The sequence below is a fragment of the Panthera uncia genome, chromosome C2, assembly GCF_023721935.1.
Source record: "Panthera uncia isolate 11264 chromosome C2, Puncia_PCG_1.0, whole genome shotgun sequence".
Classification (NCBI taxonomy): domain Eukaryota; kingdom Metazoa; phylum Chordata; class Mammalia; order Carnivora; family Felidae; genus Panthera; species Panthera uncia.
In genome coordinates, this window is record NC_064810.1 from 73,025,846 (window position 1) to 73,049,640 (window position 23,795).

At 47.1% G+C, this 23,795-nt stretch overlaps 2 long non-coding RNA genes across 2 annotated transcripts in view; both read left to right on the forward strand.

The window, feature by feature from the left end:
- Window positions 1–911: 911 nt before the first annotated feature.
- Window positions 912–15,020, forward strand: LOC125921074 (uncharacterized). Its single transcript, XR_007457293.1, has 3 exons — window positions 912–5,304; window positions 12,057–12,113; window positions 13,138–15,020. It is a non-coding gene; the product is annotated as an uncharacterized LOC125921074 (long non-coding RNA).
- Window positions 15,021–19,057: 4,037 nt separating this feature from the next.
- LOC125921075 (uncharacterized) overlaps window positions 19,058–23,795 on the forward strand; it is a 51,772-nt gene continuing 47,034 nt past the window's right edge. The window contains exon 1 of the long non-coding RNA XR_007457294.1: window positions 19,058–23,762. This is a non-coding gene — a long non-coding RNA (uncharacterized LOC125921075). The remainder of the gene's footprint in view (window positions 23,763–23,795) is intronic.

Here is a 23,795-nt window from a genome sequence, read left to right on the forward strand (position 1 = left end):
TTTGTTTTCTGACTAAAACCCCTTTTAAAAGTGCTTGGACTCTGTAACGAGGAAAAAGAGGTATTATACATTTCTGGGACTGGTTTGTGAAAACTTGGTTTTTAGGGAGTCTCACATCAAGTAGGCTTAAGTTGCTTTGCCGTGAGAGAAAATAATTTTCTTTTTCTTCTGTGGATGAGTTCGTGGTTTGGAACAGGGGCATTCCTAGACCTTAATGTTTCCGTTTATCTCAGCGTGTTGTCCCCTTGGCTTTAGGCCTACTTACGTCTCTGTTCTACCCCTCTCACCTTTCTCTCCCCAAATTTAGAACTGACAATCCCTTGAGTTACGTGGAGGGAAGAAAACAACGGTTCAGGTCTCTCAGGGAGATGCAGAAAGAGAACAGAAACTCAGAGACATGAAGCATTCTGTCCCTCTTGGCTTGTATGCACACTCAGAACTAAGTCACAGAGATGTCGTTCCCATGGTGACCCAACGGCACGGCCACAGAGACTTTGCTGGGTGTCAACTCAGCTGTTTTTTCCTAATCTCCTATAACACAGCAGTCATATAGAGAAATGCAATTGGGCTTGACTTTAACATGGCTTTTTATTTTTCCTGACGCAGGTCTGGCTGGCAGGACCGGGGGTGGAGTTTTGAGCGGCGAGGCTGGAATGGTGGACAAGGGCCAGTTGACCAGGGTCACTGAAAGCCTTGCTAAAAGTAGACTTCATCCAGGAAGCTACCCTTTCTCAAATTCTGCTGTCAGACCACCTACATGAGAATCTCTTGTGGGTACTCGTTAAAAATGTAAATTCCTGGGCTCCACCCAGACCTTTTAAACCAGAGTCCAGGGAGTGGCTCAGAAGTTTGCATTTTTTGCAAGCACCCCAGGGGATTCTTGTGCAAACTGAAGTTTGAGAGCTATTGCTGTAGGTCACTTGGAGCCTGGCAGGCAGGAAGCAGACGTGGGGTTCAGCAAGAGTACTTTGATACCGTAGGAAGTGACTGCAGCTAGGTGGCTGGTTCATAATCCGGACTTTTATGAAACACCTGCATCCTATGCTTTCTTGTGCTGTGCACTGTTTGAGATGATTTAGAAACAGCAACTCATTTAATTCTCCTAACAACCCCAGGATCGAGTTCTGTTATTGTCTCCACGTTCTGGAGGAGGAAACTGAGGCACAGACACTGGCCCGAGATCAGACAGTGGTGTGAGCACCCGTCCTCAACTACTAGGCTCTGCTGAGATGGAAGGGCGTGGCCACCTATTGGACAAGCGCCTAGAGGAAGGAGAAATCAAGGACAACCAAGAGGATGATGGGAACGTTACCCTGAACCTGAATGTGCAGATGTGCTCGTTTCTACGTTCTTCTGCTGCTAACTCCCCCCTTATTAGTTGTGAGGTCTTTAAAGGCGGGTATCCTGAAATCACCCACGGCTTCCAAAAGGTAAGTAGCCCATGTCAGCTTGCACAGGCACCAGACTCAAAACGAGGAAGTCAAGATCTTAGAATCATCTCTGTCGATAACTTGCTGTGTGGTAGAGTTAGTAAACATCAGTTTCTTGATCAGAGAAGTGAAAGCATACATACATGTTGCTTCCTCCTGTGAAATGAGCAAGGCTTCAGGGTTGCAGAGCTCTAGAGGGTGCCATTCAATACCCTCTGGGGTATCATTCTGGGGATACCCAAGTAGGAGCTGCAATTATTGTTATTATTATTACTAATTATTATTATTGTTATCATCTATAAATTTCTTCCAGCTTGAACATTGGGTGTCTGAAAACACTTGAATGATTCCTGCCCCCATGCCCTGCCCGAGAAATAAAGAAAGTGGGTTTGAACTTGAAGACCAAAAATAGTCTATAGGCAATTTTCTCTCTGTAACTGGTTTGTTCCTCCCACCTAGTTACCTCTGTCGAATTCATTTGAATCCCTTGCTGGCAACTTCTTTCCTGGCAATGTCCACCTCCAGGTAAGTGAGGAAAGCACAGACCTGGACAGAGGCTGACTAGACCAGAACCTTCGCCAGCTGGCTGCCTTTGTCTCTATAGCTGAGCAAAGTCATCTGTGGACAAGGCATTTTTCCAGTGAAGGCTGCTTTGCCTGATGGTATGCACTAGCTGCTGAGATGTCTGTACATTGTTGCAAGAAGCCTGGAGAAACAGAGATGGCTGTTCTCAAAGGACTTCTATGGCTAATTTTAGAAAGAAATCTAGACTAAAGGAAATGCTGTCTGCTGTTCCTATGCAATATTCATCAGGTGAAGACCCTTTCCTCAGGACATTTCCTGAGGAAGTGTGATCTCACACTTGAATGTAGAAATGGTGTCTTTTGAGGAATTTCGAGAAATTCGGTCTCTTTTTATTCATTTGTTCATTCATTCAACCAACTTTTATTTGGTGTTTATCGACCCCACGTTCCAGGCATAGATTACATATCAATGACCTTGTGTACTATTTATGTACATTTGAGGTCAGAAGACCCGTTTTTAAATCCTCCCACTAACTTTGCCAACTCTGTGAGCCTCAGTTTTCTATTCTCACAGGGACCTTGTTGGAGTTGAATGATTTCATATGCATAATGGATGTCATATGTCAATGGGAGGTGCCAACGTTAGGGATACGAGGAGTGTTGCTAGGGCAAGCCTTAACTGTGTAGGTAACAATGGAATTCTGATTAAGAATGCACTTAGGTGGGGGCGCCTGAGTGGCTCAGTTGGGTAAGCATCTGACTCCTGATTTTGGCTCAAGGCATGATCCCAGGGTCGTGGGATCGAGCCCTGTGCCGGGCTCAGCGCTGAGCATGGAGCTTGCCTAAGATTCTGTCTCTCTCCCTCTGCCCCTCCCTTCCTCCCCCCTCACCTCCCGTCCTACCTCGCCCCGCCCCACTAGTGCATAAGGTCTCTCTCTAAAATAAAAATATAGAAGAACACTCTTAGGTGACTTCTCTCAGGAGAACTAACAGGAGAGAAACAAGCTCTAGGCTACTTGCTTTATCTCTGGGCATGAATTAAGCTTTTAAAACCCTTTAAGGAGTAGGGGATGCCCCGCTTTCCAAAGTCAGTAATCCTACAAGGCTACTTGACTTCCAGAGTTTTTCACCAACCATTCACTGATCCCTGTTTTCCTGTTCAATGCTTCTTCATAATACACCTGCTAGTGTGCAGGAAATATCCTCCTTCCCACCTCCATGGCGATGGACCCTGGAAAAGGTAGCCTGCATGGAAAGAGAGGCAAGGGCAGGTAACAAAATTGTTCTTATTGGGTCTATTTGATTCCTACTAGGCAGGGGCTTGGATGATTTGACCAAAATTCTAGCCAGGTGGTGGAGAAGAGAAGGCTGAGTTAAGCACCCTGTCTTGGTTCTATTTACCAAGACAGAGCCAAGTGATGAGAGGAGGGTGAGTGTCCCTCTCTGGCTGCTCTGCTCCTGAGTCATGTCCTTGGTAAGCCTACAGCCTTTGAATCTGGAAAGGCACCATCTGATGGGGCTGCATTCACAAGTCTCTAGGCGTCTCTAGGAGTTCCAGAAAGCACTGACCGCTCTCGAGAACCTTAAGAAAATGTCTTTAATTTCAAACCCCTCCTCTTCATTCATTAAATCCTCAGACTTCCTTTTGGAGCATAAGACAGGGCAGTGTCCTGGGCCACCGTGGACTTGACCACTCTTTAGATCTGCGTTGTCTAGTATGACAGCCACATGCGGGTAATGAGCACTAGAAATGTGCTAGGCACCATGGACATTTGCTGTAAGTGCAAGGTAGTCACCAGAGCCCGAAGACCGAAGACCCAAGGAGGAATGCCAGTGATATCATGAGCGAGTTTTCAATATTGATTACATAGTGAAATGATAATAGTTTCAATTTATTTATTTATTTATTTATTTATTAAAACCCCAAACTTTTATCTTGTGACCAGTCGTTGAACTCCTGCAGATGAACTGGATGCAGCAACAGCCGCCCTCTTGGGTTTAGGTATCGTTCCTTCACAGAATCCGTGCCTGAATCTACGGTACACGATTTTTAGGCTTCTCATTTGACTGGTCCCCGTGGTATTTCATCTCTTAGCCTTGGCGCTCCAGTTATACTTTCAATCACACTTCTTATTTCGCTTATTTTAAAAACACTGACATTTACTAATTATTTGGATTTTAGCATCCTAACTTGAAAAGTACTCTCTCTGTTATGGGCTGAATTATGTCCCTTCAACATGGCCGCAGAATGTGACTGACTGTATACGAAGACCAGGCCTTTGAAGAGATGGTTAAGTTAAAATGAGGCTTTTAAGCTGGGTCTTAATCCAATCTGGCTGGTGTCCTTAGCAGATGAGGAAAGCTGGACATAGAAAGAGGCACGAGGGATACCCAGGCACAAAGGAAAAACTATGTGAGGACACAGCAAGAAGGCAGATGTCTGCAAGCCAAGAAGAAAGCCTCAGGAGAAACCATCCCTGTGAACGCCTTGATCTTGGACTTCTAGCCCCCCGAAGTGTGAGAAAATTAAGTTCTGTTGTTTAAGCCGCCTGGTCTGTGGTCTGTTTTCGTGGCAGCCCTTGGAAATGTATACACTAACCTTTTTCTTAGTAGACCTGGAGAAAGCTTAGTGACAAGAGAAAACAATTTCTCCAAGGCCAGAAATCTGCTTCCTGCAACAATCTGTTGGGGCCTCAAAGAGAGCTGGGAACACTTCTCTCTCTTATTGCTTCTGTCTGAGAGCAGCGTCTGCTCTCCAGTCCCCATGCCCATATTGTGTGCTTCTCTGTCTCCTCTTCTACTAACAGTCCTCTTTGTTCCTTGACAGATGATGAAGATTTAAGAGCACTAGCGTCAGAAAACTGGCGTTTTGAAGAGAACTGGCTGACCTCAAGGTTTTATATCTAGGTCTATGGAAACACACAAACCCTTTTTCTTCTAAAGTTCTTTCAAGACATTAATCTGAAGGAAAGATAAAGCCAGATGTATTAAAATAGTCACAGGATTCTGAACACGTTTATTGGTAGGAAGAATTTAGTGTTCTAGAAAATTTTATATCTATTGGACAATAGGGGTAACCAAAAGATTCGAAGGGAGGATGCCAGGCCATATGACTTCTAGAGTTTTCTGCTAACTCTAAGATCAACAGGTCTGTAACTTTCTGTCCTAGGGTTTCATCTACTCTGGATGGGAGCAGTCTTAGGGATGGAGAGAGGACCGTTCAGACCAGGTGCATCTTGGAGCTGGTGAACGTCAGTGGAAGCTTCATCTTCACAGACATCTGCCTTCTAGAAAACAGAGTTGTGGTCCATTGCTTTGCCAATGAGTCAAGAAACTGTTTTCTTAACCAGGTCAGTAGAATAGCATAAAAGGCCTTAAGTCACATCAAGTCTCCTTAGAGATGATTTTTGAACTTGCAGAACATGCGTCTATAAAATGGCTTGGACACAGATTTCACTGAAGGGAGAAAAAGTACAAAAGACTATGATAGACCCAAGGATTATTGTCTTGGCTTCTCTAGAACAGCTGTCTGGCAAATGTTACACCACGTCTGAGATTATTTTAGAAACTTTGTCTTGGAGAAGAACACGTAGGGAGAATACCAGACGGATTTGCTCCTTCTACCCCCCTCCCCCCATCACAGAATAAGAATTTCAAGGACATTTGTACTTTCAATGAGATCATCCTGGTGATGGTCTTATTTTTTGAAACTTAAATCATGTCACATCTAGTAAATTTATAGCCAAGTGTGGTTACAGCAGTGAGTTGATCCCAATATAGCTATTTAGGTCTCCCTCCTCCTTTTCCTTTTCTTTATTATCATGATAAGTAGAATATTCTAAAGATATTTTGTTTCACCAAGTATCAGTTGAAGCATTCTAAATGAAAAATGTATTTAGTGGTGAAATGATCAATGATACCTACTTTCTTCAGGGCCACCTGACTGGCTCTGTCAGTAGAGCATGGAACTCTTGACCTTGGGATTGTAAATTTGAGCCCCATGTTGGGTGTAGAGATGACTTAAAAATAAAATCTTAAAAAAAAGCGATATCTACTTTCTTCAGTTTCCTTTCAGTCCTTATTTTCTGCCCAAATGTCGGATTTTCTGGGCTCAGTGAAACGGATTATGCCGGGGTTGGGGGAGGGGGAGAGAGAGAGAGAGAGAGAGAGAGAACAAACAAGAGGTGTGTGCAGTGGAATAAAAAGACAATGATGAGAGCACAATAAAACTCAGTGTAGGCTTTGGGAAGGGGATCTATGCCTGTCAGGGAGAGTGAGAGAATGGCCTACTGTGAGCCCTCACCACATTCTTGTTCACATCAGAATTCCAAGTGAAGGAGCCATCTGTCAACATGTATCATTTTCATCAAGGTAGTGTCAGAACTATGAACACTAGACTCGGACCGTTACCGAAAATGCCACCTTAGCGGTTCTAATGATGACATTGGAGTGCGTGTATGTATGCGTATTGGTTACTTTATACACTAATTATGGGGGGCTTTTGCAGCTAAACTGGAAGCCAAACCATAATTCACAATATTTCCATGCTCTAAATAATAATTAAAAAACTTTTGGATCACAGCAGGGTTGTGAGTCAGGGACAGCCTATTCTACTTGGAGAGAAAGGAGGGTCTGCGCGGCTTCCTATGGGACTCCCTGGCAATATTCCAAACAGTCCCCAGGAGCATCATTTCTTCAAAAAAAGAAAAGCTGAAACAGCTAGAGATCTGAGACCCAGCACACAGAGGACACTCTAGATGTTTGCAGGCTTTCGTCACCTTTCCGCAAAGGAAATGGGTATGTGCTAACTACACGCTGCCAGTTATTCACAGCCTTCATTTTCTTCCTCTTCTGCCTTCTCCAGGTTATATTAAGCTTAATTATAGGTTCACTAGGTGTTGTAGATTTCCTAAAGTCTGCAAGAAAAATAGACTTTCCGACTGACCCAGACAATGCTGAGTGCATTAAGGAATGCACTGAGGAAGGAAGGAAGGAAGGAAGGAAGGAAGGGAAGGAGGGAGGGCGGGCAAGCCAATCGTCGGCAGACAAGACGACATACACACTGTAAAATGTTTCTTTGGAAATTCGTCACTCAGGAGTAATGGCAGTAGAACGCACAGGAGAATCCAGCACAGGAAGGTGCATTGTTCTGTGCGGTGGTAAGTTGGTGTTGCCTCTGTTCCTCTTACACTGTGATGATAGCACATTCATTTCTGGCGCCCCCGCCCCCCCCCTGAAGAAAATTCAGCATTCGTGTTACAAAATTAGATTCTGGTTTCTTAAAAAACATTTATTGAAATGTTCATTTTACATGGGAACCATGTCAATACCCTTTAGTGTTTTGTTTTTCAGAACTTTTTTTCATTGAATGGGTCAGATTTAAAGGTCAAATGGAAGAGCCACTGCTAACTAAAGGTTGATGGCGAATGACATTCAGGCATCATCAGTTTAAACTAGCAAAGATATAGGACTCGTTTTCAGACATTCATTGAGCGCATGTCTTTTTAGCGCTGCACCAGTCTGCCTCAGCTGACAGGTTACTGCCCTGTCCTTGAGGGAGGCAGCCTATTTCTTGGAAACAGTGACAAAAATATGCTTAACATTCACTACTTTGACTTGTTTGTGTCTACATTTCTTCTTTAAAGTTTTTTATTTTTATTTTTTTATTTTTACTTTTTTAAAAGTTTTTTATTTTGAAATAATTTCATACTTACACAAAGTTGGCAAAAATGAAACAAAGAACTTCTTTCCTGAGCCTGAATACTGTAATGTAGAATTCCTACAAATAAGGAAATTCTCCTACATAACTGGAATGCAATCATCAAAATAAGGAAATTAACACTGATGCCTTCCTACCATCCAGCTTCAGGTGTTGTTCAGGTTTTGACAGATCATGGTCCCTACAACAGAAACCCAGTTCAGGATCACCTGTTGTATTTCATTGTCCTGTCTCCCACTTCTTTCACTCAGAGTGCCTCCTCAGTCTTTCCTTGACTTTTACATCTCTGATACTTCTGAATGTCACATTCTGATTATTTTGTAGAGCGTCCCTCCATTTGCATTTGTCTGATATTTCCCCCTGAGTTTTCATTATAAAATTAGTCTCTCTTGGGGTGCGTGGGTGGCTCAGTTGGTTGAGCGTCTGACTCGTGATTTCTGCGCAGATCATGATCCCAGGGTTGTGGGACCCAGCCCCACGTTGGGCTCTGCACTGGGTGTGGAACCCGCTTAAGATTCTCTCTCTTTCCCTCTGCCTCTGCCCCTCCCCTGTTCTCTCTCTCTCTCTCTCTCTCTCTAAGATACAAAAAAAAAAATTACTCTCTCTTTGTCACGAATGAGAATTTTGTGTAGTGGTACTCTGAAACTATGCAAATTTCCCATTTCTTATTCAACTCCTCCCCCACCGCCCAGGTTTCAACATCCACTGGTATCTCTTGGATGAATTAATTATTGCTAAGATGGTTGCTGAATAGTGATTTTTAAAATTCCATCATTTCTTCATCTATTAGTTGGTATTTTACTGTAAGGAAAAACTTTCTTTCTTCTCTATTTTTTTGTGTTAGCATGGACTTAGGGATTCCTATTTTCCTCAATAATTACAATGTATTACTACCATTATTTATTTTGAGAAATAAACTGCCCCAGATTTGACCAGTGGGAGTGCTTTCAAGCTGACTTCTGTGCCTTGTTGACATATTAGTCATTCTTTGAGAGGCTGTGAATCTTTTGAACAGAAACTCTGCTGTGCTCAACAGAAAGGGGGGCTCTTCTTGGAGTCTGGGTGCCTGGGCTGCAGTCCTCTTGGCTTCTTTCGTTCATAGTTGGGTATCCTCGGGAGAGTGGTCCTTCCGCTTGAAAGCATAAAATGGGGATAACCAATATCTGCATTATCTGTAATATTGGCATTGATTGAATTAAATCTGTACAAAAGGAAGCATAATTTCAATCTGATTAATCATGAAATTCAGCATCCATCAACATGCCGTTGCATTTGAAAACAATCTATGGTTAGATTTTCCTGAGTCTGAATGAGGATTGCTGAGACCATTGTAGAACATCTAAAATCAAACAAGTTAGGGATGTCTGGGTGGCTCTGCCGGTTAAGCGTCCAACTTCAGCTCAGGTCATGATCTCATGGCTTGTGAGTTCAGGTCCCACGGTGGGCTCTGTGATGACAGCTCAGAACCTGGAACCTACTTCAGATTCTCTCTCTCTCTGCCCCTCCCCTGCTCCCTCTCTCTCTAAAATAAATTAACATTAAAAAAAATTTTTTTAAGAAACTAAAACCAAACAAGTTAGTTTAAGCAACTACTTTCAAAAGCAAAAATTCTAAAAGAGTTATGGAAATGTTTCTAGATGAAAACAGTGGTCAGTGTGGGATGAACATGCATTTTAAGATGCTTAAATGATATGGAGCAAAGCCCCAGACTAGGCGAGGTGAAACCTTATGAGAGACCTACGCCCTCCAGACCAGTTAGGTGGTAAGAGCCCTGTTCCTGGTGGGAAGCACAGAGGCCCACAGCCAGACTTTTGTGGAGAAGGAAACACCTTTCTGTGCTGAATGGTGAAGCAGGCATCAGCCCCTAATTCATTCGTGACCCTGGGCGGGCTGCACCCCTCCCCGGGCCTCATTGTCGCCAACAAAGCCAAAAAATAAACAAGGGTGCAAAAGTCCTTTAAACTCTCTAAAGTACCGCTAAAACTTCTATCTGAAGATGTCGGATGTGATCTCTCTCCACCCTTGAGACTCTAAAATTCTCTGCCCCGTCCCCTGAGCTTTGATTCCAGGGGCTGTTTATTTTGAGCATCAGTTTGTGCACAGCCCATAATCAAGGATTCAACCTCTCTCACTGCGGGTGTCCCCTCTGGAGAGGAAGTGAACCAGTCGGGTTTTGTGAGCTGGCATTCTCCCCTTCAAACGTAATCGCGGCCCTGCCCTAGGGACTGGATAGAGAGAAAGAGAAGCTTTCTTCCTAATCCATTAGTATACTGGTTTGTAGTTCTTGCCGTTGCGAATTACATTAGAGGGAGGGACTCAGGAAGAAAAGATATTTTGCCAAGGTGGGGCATTCGTTTTCTATGGTGGCTGTAACAAATGACTACAAACGGGGTGGCTTGAAACAACAGAAATTTATCTTCTTACAATTCTGGAGGCCACGATTCTGAAGTCGTGATGTCAGCAGGGTCTCAGCCTCCCTCCAAGAGCTCTAGGGGAGGATCCTCCCTTGCTTCTTTCAGCTTCTGGTAACTCCCGGGGTTCTTTGGTTTATGGCTGCATCATTCAATTTCTGCCTCTGGCTTCTCCTCATCTGTATGAGGGCGCTTGTCATTGGTTGTAGAGCGCGTGCGGGTAAAGCAGGGTGACGTTATCTAAAGATCCTTATTTAACTGCATCTGCAAAGACCCTTTTTCCAAATCAGGTCACATTCATAGGTTTGGGGCGTTAGGATATAGACATATCTTTTGGGGGGCTACCATTCAACCCACTATAGGTGCCTTTTTTCTCGCACTTCCTGCGGTTTCTGACAGGCTCACAGCAGGTCTGCTCCGGGTCACCTTCACTCTGGGACCAGGCTGATGGGGTGGTGGATTTGGAATAGGGTGGTCTTGTGGCAGAGGGAGAAGAGCGTGTGGGACACCTCAAGGTGGCTCTTGAATCTTCTGCCTGGAAGTGATGGCTGTCACTTCTGCTCATTTCACCAGCCAGGGCAAGCCCTGTGACCAAGGTTGATGTCAGTGAGGAGGAGAAATATCATCTTTCCCCAGGGAGGGGCAGGGACTATTTCTGAACCACAGTAAGGCAGGCCATAGGTGCTGTAGGAGGAGCCCCTCTGTCTGTTTAGAAGCTGCAGAACTTCCCACCCAGGGAAGATCGCTGCTCATCCAGGCTTCCTCCAAATCCTTAGCACCCCTTCTGCAAGCCCTGTGCTGTCTGCATGTTCTGACCACACCCTCCACTTCATCCTGCGCTCATCCCCCAGCCCTCCTCGTTCCTCATTTCCAAGAAAGAAACAAAACAAAACATGTTGACTTAAGAGTTTTATGCTCTTGCCTGCGAGACTGCTGTCGGAGCTTTGCTTCCTAAATAGACCCCACGCCGAGCGTTTAAAGCACGGCTATTTTCACAGCAGCCACCAGAAGAGAACTTCGCTCCTTCCTCTGTTTGCAGAGGCTCTGAGAAATGGTCAAGGACTTGGCCCCGAAGCCACAGATGGACTTAGCAGTGGATCCCAAGAGCCTTCAACAGCTGAGGCAGAAGAGGCCTGAGGGAGGGGGAGTGTAGCTGGTAGGAATCTCGTGTTCCATAATCGGGCCGCCAGGGCTCTGCAAGTCCCCAAAATTTTAAGTCAAAGCGCATGAGAGTAGGTGTCCATCGTGTGTATATTTTCTGCCGGGAGCCACAGCTTACATCCCATTCTCAAAGAATATGCAGACCCAGAAAGAGGAAGAGCCACAGAACCTAATCTAATTCCTTCATTATGTGGCTGATATGGAAATTGAGGTTTGGCTCCTTGGACCAAATGGACTGACTCTATTTAATATATGACTGATAACTTCATCAAGAGCTTTTCCCCTAAACCTTGGTTTTGTTTCTGTGAGTTCATTTCTCTAATGTTACAACATATTCTGAGAGAAAGGAAGACTCTTTGGAAAGTTACATTGACTTTTAAAGCCACAAGGGGATCATTTGGGACATTCCTACCTCGGCGGTTATTACCCCGCAGAGCTACCTCTAGCCTTCTCTTTGGTCTCCATGGGGACCCGTTACGTCTCTAACAAGCAAGTATGAAGACTTATAGTGCTGGCTTACCAGAAGGGTTTGCTTCGGGAATTTCACAAGACAGGACTGCTGCTGTCTTGCACGGAAATTTACATCCCATGAAGCAGAAGAGAGAATGACGATGGCAGATGATGGTAATAGGATTGCATCAATATTACATGGCTACTAGGCAGAGAACCCATAGGTTTAATAGCACAGCTCTATTTATCCTCCTCTGTTTCCAGGACACTGGTTGGGGGTGAATGGTGTTTCCTTTTTACAGATACAGAAACAGAGGATCAATGATTTATTAAATACGAATTATTTAATATTTCCTAACAGGGTCCGTGGCTGGGGCTTCAGGGGTCTGTGAACCCCTGACATGAGCTGCAAAGACAAGTATGTATTTGTATGTGCATTTGGGGGAAGGAGAGAGGAGCACGTGATTTTCATTAAATTCTACCAAGTTCTGTGGTTGTGAAAGGTTCAGAGCCGCTTTTATTGTATACTAATTGGCAGAATAGCCCAATCTTGACATGGAACCCGATCTTTTTGATTTCCCTCCCTTTTGGCCTTGGTTGCTGACCTCCACAACAGCAGACAAAATCGAAAGCAAGAACAATTGTGGAAGAGTCACGTTAGATAAGTTTCCCTAACTCATCTCTGTCCTGGAAAGTTTAAAATCTTCCTTCTACTTATGATAGTCCTGACTACGGTAGAGTCCCAGTAGGTTAGAGTGGAAAGAAACCCTAAAACACGTCAGGATTCACAGATGGAAAAACTGAGGCCTAAAACATTGATCACATTCACATAACAAATCAGGGTTCGAGTTCCTGTGCATTCCTTTTTGAGAAATCAGCTCCAATCTCAGTAGGGAGGCTCTTGCCAAAATTTCTTAACAAATGACAATTCAGTGTGACTCATTTTTTTTTTTGACATCATGCAAATGAGGGAAACAACACTGAGTGGCTTTCTGTCCAGAGATCAGGATATGAAGTCTGTCTGGGGCCACACGTTCCCTTGGGACATGTCGTAGTGTCAGAAATGGGTCCTGGAAGAAGCGGGCCTTTGTCCGATTCTGTTTGGTGAGTGAGCTCCTCTCAGCCGTGGTGGCTGGAGGGGTGGTTCCGCACCCACACATACTCTGAGGGAGACTTACACCAGGCAACCTCGTTAGGACTGCCATCAGGGATTGCTGTCTCTAGATCTGCCATCAGAGGCCCCTTTCCTCCTAGCCTCTATTTTTTCTGGGGGAAAACGTTGTCTTTGCCAGATTAGATGTTCCGAGCCAACCAGTGCCTCCCTCCCACCTGAAGCAGAACCACAGTCATTGGGCCCCTTACACTGAGGGCCCCAAGAAGCACCGAGCTAATGTTGTTAGGGTGTGCAGGATTTTATTTTTAAATGGCTTTTTGCTTCACAGGTGGATTCCCTTCTGGCCTGAGGGACTCTGGACCTCTGTGACTTCCATGAGGGGTAAAGTTCAATGTTAACCTCACCAACGAGAAGTCAGTTTCAGAAGCTGGCCATGCCCTGGTTTCTTCCAAGGAGACAAAACAGTGTTTCTCAGAGGGGCCTGTGAGAAGGCACCTCAGAAATGTAGTGATTTATAAGCAGGATGTTATTTCTTACACAGTAGGAAAGCTGGAGGATCCCTTTATTTTTTTAAAAAAAATCTTAAAAAAATTTTTTTTAATGTTTATTTTTGAGACAGAGAGAGACACAGCATGAGCGGAGGAGGGGTAGAGAGAGAGGGAGACCCAGAATCTGAAGCAGGCTCCAGGCTCTGAGCTGTTGGCACAGAGCCCTATGCGGGGCTCGAACTCACAAGCTATGAGATCATGACCTGAACCAAAGTCGGACGCTCAACGGACTGAGCCACCCAGGCGCCCGCTTTATTTATTTTTATAAAGTTTATTTATTTTGAGGGAGAAAGAGCACCCCGGTGTGCGTGCGAGTGGGGGAGGGGCAGAAAGAGAGGGAAAGAGAGAAACCCAATCGGGCTCTGAGCTGTCAGCACAGAGCCCCACGTGGGGCTCAAACTCACGAACCCTGAGATCATGACCTGAGCTGAAACCAAGAGTCGGATGCTCAACTGACTGAACCACCCAGGCGCCCCTGGAGGATCCTTTTTGTACTATCCACTCAGGGGACAGATGAGGAACCTGAGGCCCACACAGGGTCAGTGGCTGCAGGAGGCCCCTGAGCCAGGTGGTAGCAGAGCCCGGCAAGGGCCCAGGGTCTTGTGACGGGAGCTGGTGAGCTGGGCGCTCTACACATCCCTCTTTCTATATTCATCCCTGTTCCTGCAGTCTTCCTCAAACTTCAGTCTCCAAATTGTGCCACAGGTCAAATTGGGGGGCCCCCTCGAGTCAAAATTTCAAGAACTTAAGAATACAGATCATGAGATCTGCCAAATAGCATCTAAGACACTTCCACTTTGGAATACACTATAGTGTAAGTGGTGGGGGTCCCTCGGGTCCTTTGCAGCCAGGGTATTGCACTCTCTCTGCCTTAAATCCTGGGGTGCAGGCCAAGCACGGAGGCCAGGGCTCCTGCTATGACTTGGCCTCAGCGAGTTCACCATGCACTCAAGTCCAAGGTGAGTTTCCGGGGAACAGGTTCTCATCACCTACCCCCTAGAGGCGGCAGGTCGCCCCTCCCTGCCCTGCTCCAGCCCCTCTGGGTTGTGCAGAAGCCAAAGGGGATTTGAGATAAAGGAGACGCAGGTAACAGGCCCAGCCCAGGCCCAAGGAGCTGAACCGGAGGCGGGAGGGTAACTCAGGCCAGCACACTCACCTCCCCGGAGATGGGGAGGGTGGCCCGGCAGCCAGAAGGAAAACTCCTGGGCTTTTTTATTGAATCCATAAAACAAAAGGTGAGGGGGTTTCTGGGCAGGGAAGGAATGCGTGGTTATTTATGGCCGCTGATCTGTAGAGGAGGAAAACTCGGAACTCCTTCCAACTCTGCGCGTGATTCATCTCCCCCGGGAGCCGCAGGGCCGAGGCGGGCGTGCGCCGGCAGCCCCGGCCCCGGCACACTCCGGCCGCCTGCTTATTTACGGTGCTTTATCAGCGGCTGTGCGCGGCGATAAAGTTTACGAAAAGAGGCGGCGTCTGCGGCAGGCGGGCCGGCCCGCGCTCCTTTCCCACACTGATTAGGATCAGCCAGGGCTTTGGAAGCTGCAGTTAAGGATCTCGGGTGCCGGGAGCCGCGTCTCCCCCTTCCTGCCCCGCCCGCCAGCCCGTCGGCTGCGGGCCCGCGTGGGAGCGGAGGTCAGGGCCGCGGCCAGGCGGGGGCGGGGCGGGGCGGGACGGAGGGGGGCGGGAGGGGGAACGCCCGCGGGGGAGGGAGCGGCGCGGCCTGCGTAGCCTGGAGGGAAAGGGCAGAATCCTTCACTCCCAAATGCTTGGTGCCCTGTTGCGAGAGGGAACGGGCTGACGGGAGTATTTCTCTTCCTAAGGCTGGCAAATTCTCAGCCCCTACACTGACCCTTGCAAGTTCCTTCCCCATCATTTCGTGGGTGTTGCTTTGTGTTTGCATTTGGACTTGACTCATTTTCCCCCCTTTCATGGCCCTGTATTGTTCCTCCTTTCGGAAGATAGTAATTGCATAGCTGCCCCTCCAAGCCGGCAGGTTCATTAGAGATTTCTAGATTAAGAGCCGTGACGCTGGACCTCAGGTCCTGGAGGTCCCGAGGACAGTCCAGGGAAGGGTCACTGCAGCCTGGGGCTCTAAGTAGCCCAGAGCAGACACCAAGGCAGGCCCTGTTCTGATGCTCTGGGAGCACTAACTTACGCCATCCTCATGGTGACTTTAGGGGGGAGGTGCCATTATTACACCATTTGACAGAAGGTGAAGCTGGGGCCCAGAGAGGGTAAGCAACTTGCTTAAGATGACTCATGAAGTCCATGGCTGAGCCAGGATTTGAACCCTGGCAGCATGGCACCACCACAGCCTGTGCACAACCTCTAAATGTCCCTGACTTTCTAGAACAGACAGCGAGCCTGGTGAGTGCAGCAGCTGGGACAAGTAATCCTGCCTGGGGGAACCCAAGTGGGCTTTCTGGGGGCAGGGGTATTATTAGGGATGGAACTTGAAGCCTAGGTGTTCACCAGACAGATGCGAAAATGAGAGGAAGGCAGTTTCCACAGAAAGGCTCCTAGGATGCGACTCCTTTCACCTTCCATTTTGTGTTCTCCCCAAGGAAGTGCAGAGCCTTTATATTGTGTGAAATGGGATCACCTTTCCAGGCCTCAGCCTGGATCCGGTGGTCTCCATCTACTGCTAACTGAAACCCCACCAGCTCCAGCGTGCTAGTCACCGAAAGCAATCTTTCCCTCTCTCTTCTGTCACACTTGCCTATGTGCAGTAAAGCTCTCAGCTCTGGACTCCATCCATCTTTATTACTGGACTGTGAACTTCTGGAGAGCGCTGGTCTATTCCTTCCCCTCTTTACTCACTTCGCCTCAGGCCTGGCTGAATATCCTGCCCATAAGAGGTTCTTAGTAACTGCATTTGGTCAAGAAATGGGGGGTTGGGAAAGTCTCTGATCTCACGGATGCCCTGCTTACACCTTGATAGATTTCATGATCAAGCAAACTAAAAATGGAGACGACGGGTGTCCCCACCAGAGAAGGTCTGGACCACCCTCGGCCTAGAGAATACGAAGGCAGAGTCCGTCACCTAAGCCCAAAGTCCCTTAAAATCCCTCCAGCCTAGGAACAGGATTAGTCTCGGGGACTGGGCATAGCAGGAAGTCTTGTCACCCCAGCTATGAGGAAAGAACTGTGAGGGCCCAGAGCCAGGCAGATCATTGCATAATCCTTCTTGATTTCAGTTCAGCTTTCCATAGGGCCAATGACACGGTGTGGACATTTGACTCCAAAGGGTATGGTGTCAACTATGGACACCTGTCAGCGTCACTGCTCAGAGGGTCGGGACTGTGTCTTATTCTTCGTTGTATTTCCGTTTGTTTAGAACTTGCTTTAAAAGCATTTTAATTGGAAATGGGAAACGTGCACATGATTTACATATTAAAATGATTCCCCGGGGTCCAAGTAGACTCCTTAGCTCATCATCGCCCAGCCCAGAGGCAGCCATCATTCAGAGTTTCTTTTCCCCGAGGTGCCATGTATTATACAATATTTTTGTATTTTCTGTGAGGAACTAATAAGGTTGTTGTGAGCACCCTCAATGCCTTTGCAGGCGATGGTGATGGTGTTAGGGTTGTTGGTGATCTGGAAAAGAGGTTTTAGGGTTCCACTGACCTTGAGAACTGGAGAACTTGTCTTGTACATTATGATGATGCATAGCAATAATGGTGTAACAATAAAATCTGGATACCTCAGATGCTATCTTGAAAAAGGCAGGTCTGGTCCAAGGGTAGTGGAGAAAGGATCCAAGGAGTTGTGGTTGGCCACAGATTGGATATGGGTAGGAAATGTTAGGCCATATTAGCAAGTACCACTGTGCTCTAGGGGGATCATAAGTAGACCCGATGGAGATCAGCAAAGTATTTATTGGGTAGACTCCCCTTAAAGTATTGATAAATGTCCTGTCATTTGTTGGTTACTCTGCTGTATACTGCTAGGAGGGAGAGTCACAGAGATGAATAAAGTAACTTCTAGCTGAATAAGGAGGAAATCTATCAAGGCATAAGCAGGGCATCTGTGAGATCAGAGGCTTTCCCAACCCCCCATTTCTTGAATGCACTCATATAACGTTCAATTAAATGCACTCATGTAATGTTAAAATAAAGGGTGCCCACAACAGCCTGGTTGACCAAACTGGCATCATTTCATCTAAAAAAGAAAAGGACGAAATGTGAATTATGTAAGAACATGGCACAGTAAGCTGGGTGCCCCCGGGTCGCACTGTCTGAGGACAGATGTCTTCTTGTACCCTGTGGTTGTACACCACAAAGCATTTCCAGCCCCCTGCACAACCCCTCTGAGTTGTCCTAGGAGCCCCTGGGACCTGTTCCTGCCGGCCACTCAAGTTACACTTGGGCACCCCTAGGCATTCTGGAGTCAAAGCTCTGGGGAAAGAGGAAGAAGGTTCCTTGCCTGTCTCCCTTCCCTGTGTGTGAAGTCTGGTAGTGCAGTCCCAAAGCTCCACTACCTGCTCTCTGAATTCTCCCAAAACTCTAACACGATGGTCTTCTCAGTTTTTCTGTATGGTCCTGCTGCTTTTGTAAGGCTCAGATAGGAGTCCACTGCATGTTTGGCCAAGGGATACTCAGAATTAATTGCTCTTCCCCTCCAGTGGTGAGGACTATGTTCCGGTTAACCACCGTCTCTCAGGTCACCTTTCCCACAGAACAAGCTCCCAGGCGGCCCCTGGGCCTCTCCGCAGTTGTGTCAGACAAGCCCAGACACGTCAGAATTCCAGCTCAGGTTCGAACTGAGACCTTGGTTTCCCCTCACAGTCACTACGATTCTGATCAACTGTTCACCAAAGAAGGCCAAACTAGAGGTTATGGGTATAAATGACAGCAGGAAAAGTTTTTGTGAGTGAAAAGGAAGGATTTCTTATATTGGGATGATAACAAGGAACATTATTTGGATCTCCGTAAGGAAGAGTCTAGAATCTTTCTTGAACAGTTCAGAAGAAGGCATCCCGCTTCTTTCTAACCTGATGCCTTGGTATTCCTGAGGCGAACTGACATGTCCTACCTTGAAAACCGAATGGCAGTGGCCTTTTCCCTAATTCAGGTAATGCAAGTTTTCCACGTAAATTTTTTTTCCGTACATTCTTCTTAACTCTTAAACCTTTAGCACCTGCAGGCAACCAAACTAATGAACAAGTAGTAAACATATGAATGGGAAAGCTTGAAAACCACCGATCTTGCTGAGTGTGTTGCTTTTTTTTTTTTTTTAAAAGAACATGTGTGCTTGTGGTTTTATACTGCCTGCCCATAATGTAGCCATATTTTCTGCTATTAAAATTGTTCCTCGTTCATGGACGGAATGAAACAGGCCATTATTCCAGGGTGTTCCCGGAACAGCCTCATGTTTCAGGAAGCAGCCATCACCCTGAGTTCTCTACCACCTGAGTACACTTGAGCCCGGCTATATTGTAGATTCTCTAGTATGTGTTTCCTTTCCTCCTTCCCCGCTCCCTCTGCTGGGTCCCGCATGGCCCAGACTGACTCCTTACCTCCGCCAGGCTAAAGATAACCTCTCCATCTGGGATGTCACCCACCCGCTAAATTTATCCTCAGGGGTGAGTTGGGGCTACCCTGACGGGTGTCTCCAGGCAAGCATCTGAGCACCCCGGGGCTCTATAGCACTGGAGGGCCTTGGGAAGGGGAAGGGACCCAGAGGGAGAGACGTGGGGGGGGGGGTAGGGATGAAAGATGCAGAGAGAGGCTGACAGGAAGCTGGCAAAGGGACTTCAGAAAAAGGGTGACACTGTGGCCGCGGCCGAGGTGGTCTGAAGGATTTGACCGCTCCCAGCAAAGGTTCCTTTTCTGACAGTTATAATGTTACTGTAACACAACACCCGGAGGGAAAAGCCCAGTGCTAATCGGGGCTCAAGAAGTCAGTGGACTTGGTGTACAGAGTGGGGTGTTTAATTTTATGATGTGGCTACGGGTTCCATGAGAGACTAATAAAAGAACTCCATAAAATGCGGCTTGGAGGCACCGGGCTGCAGCCTCTGCTAGAGGGTCACCCTGCTCAGAAGTGGTTTCAGAGCAGGGCCAGTGTCTAGCTGGTATGCACTGGGTATGGCCATTCCGGTTCGTAGACCATTCAGAGACTTCTGTGCCCGTTATTACAGAGCTGCTACTCTTAGGCTCCTAAGTGCCTCCCTGCTGCTGCACTGACTGCCCAGCCCCCATCCAGGACCTCCCCAGGACCCAGCAACCGAATACGGGCTGCTTGCAGACCCCACTCTGTGTCTCCAGTGCCACATCGGTTTGGAGTGGCCGGTGCCCACGCAGTTATCAGTTGGTGCGCATTTAAAATGTCACCCGTTCGGGGCGCCTGCGTGGCTCAGTCGGTTGAGTGTCGGACTTCGGCTCAGGTCATGATCTCGTGATCCGTGAGTTCGAGCCCCGCGTCGGGCTTTGTGCTAACACCTCAGAGCCTGGAGCACGCTTTGGATTCTGTGTCTCCCTCTCTCTGACCTTCCGCCGTTCATGCTCTGTCCCTCTCTGTCTCAAAAATAAATAAACGTTAAAAAAAAATTAAAAAAAAAATAGTCACCCGTTCTACAGCATATCTTCCTGGGGGTGAGGCCTGGCAGATACCTGTGGAGCAGACCAGGGACAGTTCCATCGGACTCCCCTTCTTGGATTCCAGACCAGTCCAGGGTGCCCAAAGGAGGCTTTCTTAAGAGGTGACTCTCATTCCCCTGGTTGCTTCAAGGACACACCCAACTGTTCCCTTGAATCATATTTGACTGCCTCAAAGGAGAGTGTTAATAAGCAGAGGAATGACTTCAGGGTTGAAGAATATTTTTGGGAGAAAGAGACAAATTTGCATAATATTTCCCAAGCAGGAATTGCATTTGCCATAGAGTTTGAATTAGAAGGAAACTTAGACATCTGGTCTCTCTTTATAGCCAGTGTGGCCCCTTCTATAGCAACCTTCCCAGGAGATAGTCAGCCCCTTCTAGGTCATGCCCCTTGCCAGGGAACTCAGCTCTCTGAAAGAAGCCTCCTGTATGAACCAACAGGAACTGAAGTTTTCCTAACAAATGAGAAGTATGAGCCCCCTTTGTTGAGCTGAAATCTTTCTATACATCTCAACTTTTTGTTCCTCACCTTGATGGGATTGCAAGTTCAAAGAGAGCCTCAAAGCAAGCAATGCCATCTACTAACCTGTCCTATAGTATCAAGTGAGGTGAGAGGTCATGCAATCATTTGTTCATTCATTCATTCATTCATTCAACCTATGTTTACTGAGTGGACACAAAGTGCCAGACCATGTCCCTGGTGCTGGAGATTCAGCAGTAAACTGGAAATGGTTCTGCTCTGGGAGACTGTCCAGTCCACTGGGGCCAGTAATAGACATCTGGAGAGACCAGAGGAAGCTGGGGTGGTTGAGCTTTGCCTCTGAACCCCATTCCACGTGGGTGGGGCTGTCCTGAGTGACTGTGGGTAAGAAGCTTCTGTCTATGGTTTTCCTTTGCCCTCACCGGTTGCTAACAGCCTGGTGAGTCCACTGAAAGCATCGAGTCCTCGAGATGGGCCCTCGTTGTACAGACATGGAGATGGAGAGGCCAAGGACTTTCGCCACCATCCTCCTCACACTCTTGGAAAAGTGCTCGTGAGCATCAGCCAACATTATATAACGTGTTTTGCTGAATGAACAATTGAAGAGAATAATTCTTTTGTCCTCCATAAACCAGAAATATTGGACAATCTGGATAAGAAAAAAAGAAGACAGTAAAAATTATTCATAGATTCATCATCTACAGAAAACAATTTGGTGTTGTGCGTGCAAACTTTTTTTTCTTGGTGTATTGTAGATCTGCAGATGTGGGAGAACACACACATACACACACACACACACACACACACACACGTGCATTTTGGACTCTATCTTTTTTGCCCAGTTATTTTCCCAGTGACCACAGCTTTAAAGTAAATCCAATTATTAAAAAAAAAATCACATTATTGTGCATAACTTTGAAGGGCTTCCCCCAAAGAAACCAGTGGAGAACAAAGAGTTTAATGGTCTTCTAAGCAGATTGGGCATCTGCCAGAGACCGCAGATCAAGTTTGTCCTTCATTTATGTGAAGAGGCTGAGGGTGGGATGGAGATTTTTATAAGATGGTACATTGGCTGCCCTTGACTTCCAACTCCAATCTGGTACTTCTCTCCATGAGGCAACCACTGGGAATGATGGTGGTGGAGGAGTGAGGACAAACAGACCCAGGGAAGGGAGCGGCAGCTGGACAGCTTTGAGCTTTGAGCTCCCCTCTGAGCCAACAGACGGAGAGCACAGAGATGAGGCTGTCTGTGTGTGTGTGTGTCCTGGGCTCCATCAGCATTCATGGGCGACCTCCCTGGTCCCAGGCTGTTGAGGAGAAGCTGAACCTGGGAAGACAGCAGAGCTGAGACCCTTCTTTCTTCCTGGTGCCTTGATCAGAACTGACTCCCTATATACAGCTACTCCCAGGACTGCTGCCACTTAAGGAACCCCTAGAAGCTGGCCCTGAGCTTCAAAGGACAGATAAAAGAAACCTGTGCACATAAGAGGGCTCAGCAGGCAGAGAGAGGGGGAAGAAGAACCCACCGAACAGCTCCTCAAGGAAATAACACTGACAGCCTGTGCAGAAGTAACAAGGACCTTCAAACACAGTCCCAAAAAAGGACTTCCAGGAACTAAATCATATTTTTAATGAAAATAATCATTGAATGAATGAAGGCAGAATATAGACTTAGAAGATCAAGTGCAAAAATATCCCAAACAGGGGCGCCTGGGTGCCGTTTGAGCGTCCGACTCTTGATTTCGGTCATGATCTCAAATGGTTTGTGAGTTCAAGCCCTGGGTCAGGTTCTGTGTTGACAGCATGGAACCTGCTTGGGATTCTCTCTCTCCCCCTCTCTCTCTGCCCCTCCCCTGCTGTCTCTCTCGAAAATGAATAAACATTAAAAATAATAATATATTGAAAATACTTTATAAAAAAAATCCTAAACATAGAACAAGAATACAAAGAGATGGAAATCATGCAGGGACAATAAGAGAGAAGGTAGCTAATGTCAGCAGACCTAAGATATCAATCCCCGGAGTTCCAGGAGGAGAAAAAGAAATAGCTGAAGGAGAGGGAATAATTAGACAAATGATAGAAGATAACTGCCCTGAGTGGGAAAGACCGGGGTCTAAGGTTTACAAACAACACCGGGGGGGTTGGGGGTCACTAGCACTGAAAGCCACATACCTAAGCCCGTCCAGATAAAATTCTTGAAAGGCACGTGTAAAGAGAACCTCTTTCCCTCTTCAGTACAAAGAGGGAAACATTAGTTACAAAGGAATGGAAAGGAGATGGGGGTCACATTTCACACCTCTAATAACGGGGACTCGAAGATGGCTGAAAAATACTAGAGCTGTCTTGCTGGTCAGGATAAAACAAAACAAGCCTTACCTGGGTGCCCAGGCCTTTTGAGAAAAAAACCTCTAGAAAGAACCGTCAGCAACACAGACAAGTCAAGACAGGGGAAGATGAAGAAGTTGGTGGGGAGCATTTGGGCCCCTGGATCACTCTGTCTGTATGTCTCTCTGTCCCTCTCTGTCTCTCTGAGGCTGTCGCAGCCAAGGCCTCAGCTGAACCCAAGGGGGAACTTTGGCGTGGAGCCCCTCTGAGCCCGGATGGGTCTGGCCTGTTCACCAGGCAGGAACCAGCAGTGAGGGTGCCCCAGGGAAGGAAGCAGACCTGGGGTGTGGCAGTTCCCTTCAGCTCCAGGCAGTTGTCTGAGGGAGAGAGATGTAGCTGGGGAGCCGACAGCAGCCAACGCTCCTTCCGCTGGGAGGGAGGGACACCACGTCCTCCACTATCTGGGTGGTTGTGCCGGGGCTGTGCTGGGAGATGCTTACCAATCAGTTTGGGGGGTGCAGAGCTCTGATTTGTGGCTTCTGCCTATTTTTGTGGTCTAAATACTCAATCATGGCTGATATCAACCTACCAAAGTGATATCGCTGCCCACAGAGGTGGGAGAAGGTGCAGGCAGCTGCCTCCCAGGGGCTGGTGCCAGCTGGCTCCCATCCCCCACTGTGTGCACCAAGGACCTTAGGGGGTACGCGGAGCAGGGGACAACAGGAGGAGCAGCAGGTGGGGCTGCGGGGCGTCCTGTGCAGTGCTAGTGCACTGGCCCTGGCAGGGGTCCCTCCTTTGGACTCATTTTCTTCTTTTGGGGTCACCTTTCTAACCCTCCTCTCTCCAGTCCCTTCCCCCTGTCCCTTCATTCACCCCAGTAAATTGGTATTCTTTGCAGGTAGTATTCCAGGAGGAATCTCAAACCCTCATTCTTTGTGAAGTCCACGTGACCATCAAATCAGGAGGCTGTTTCTCTGTGGGCAGTTCTGAGAATCAAGGTGAGATGCTTGGAGGGGGTGGCCAACATTTTC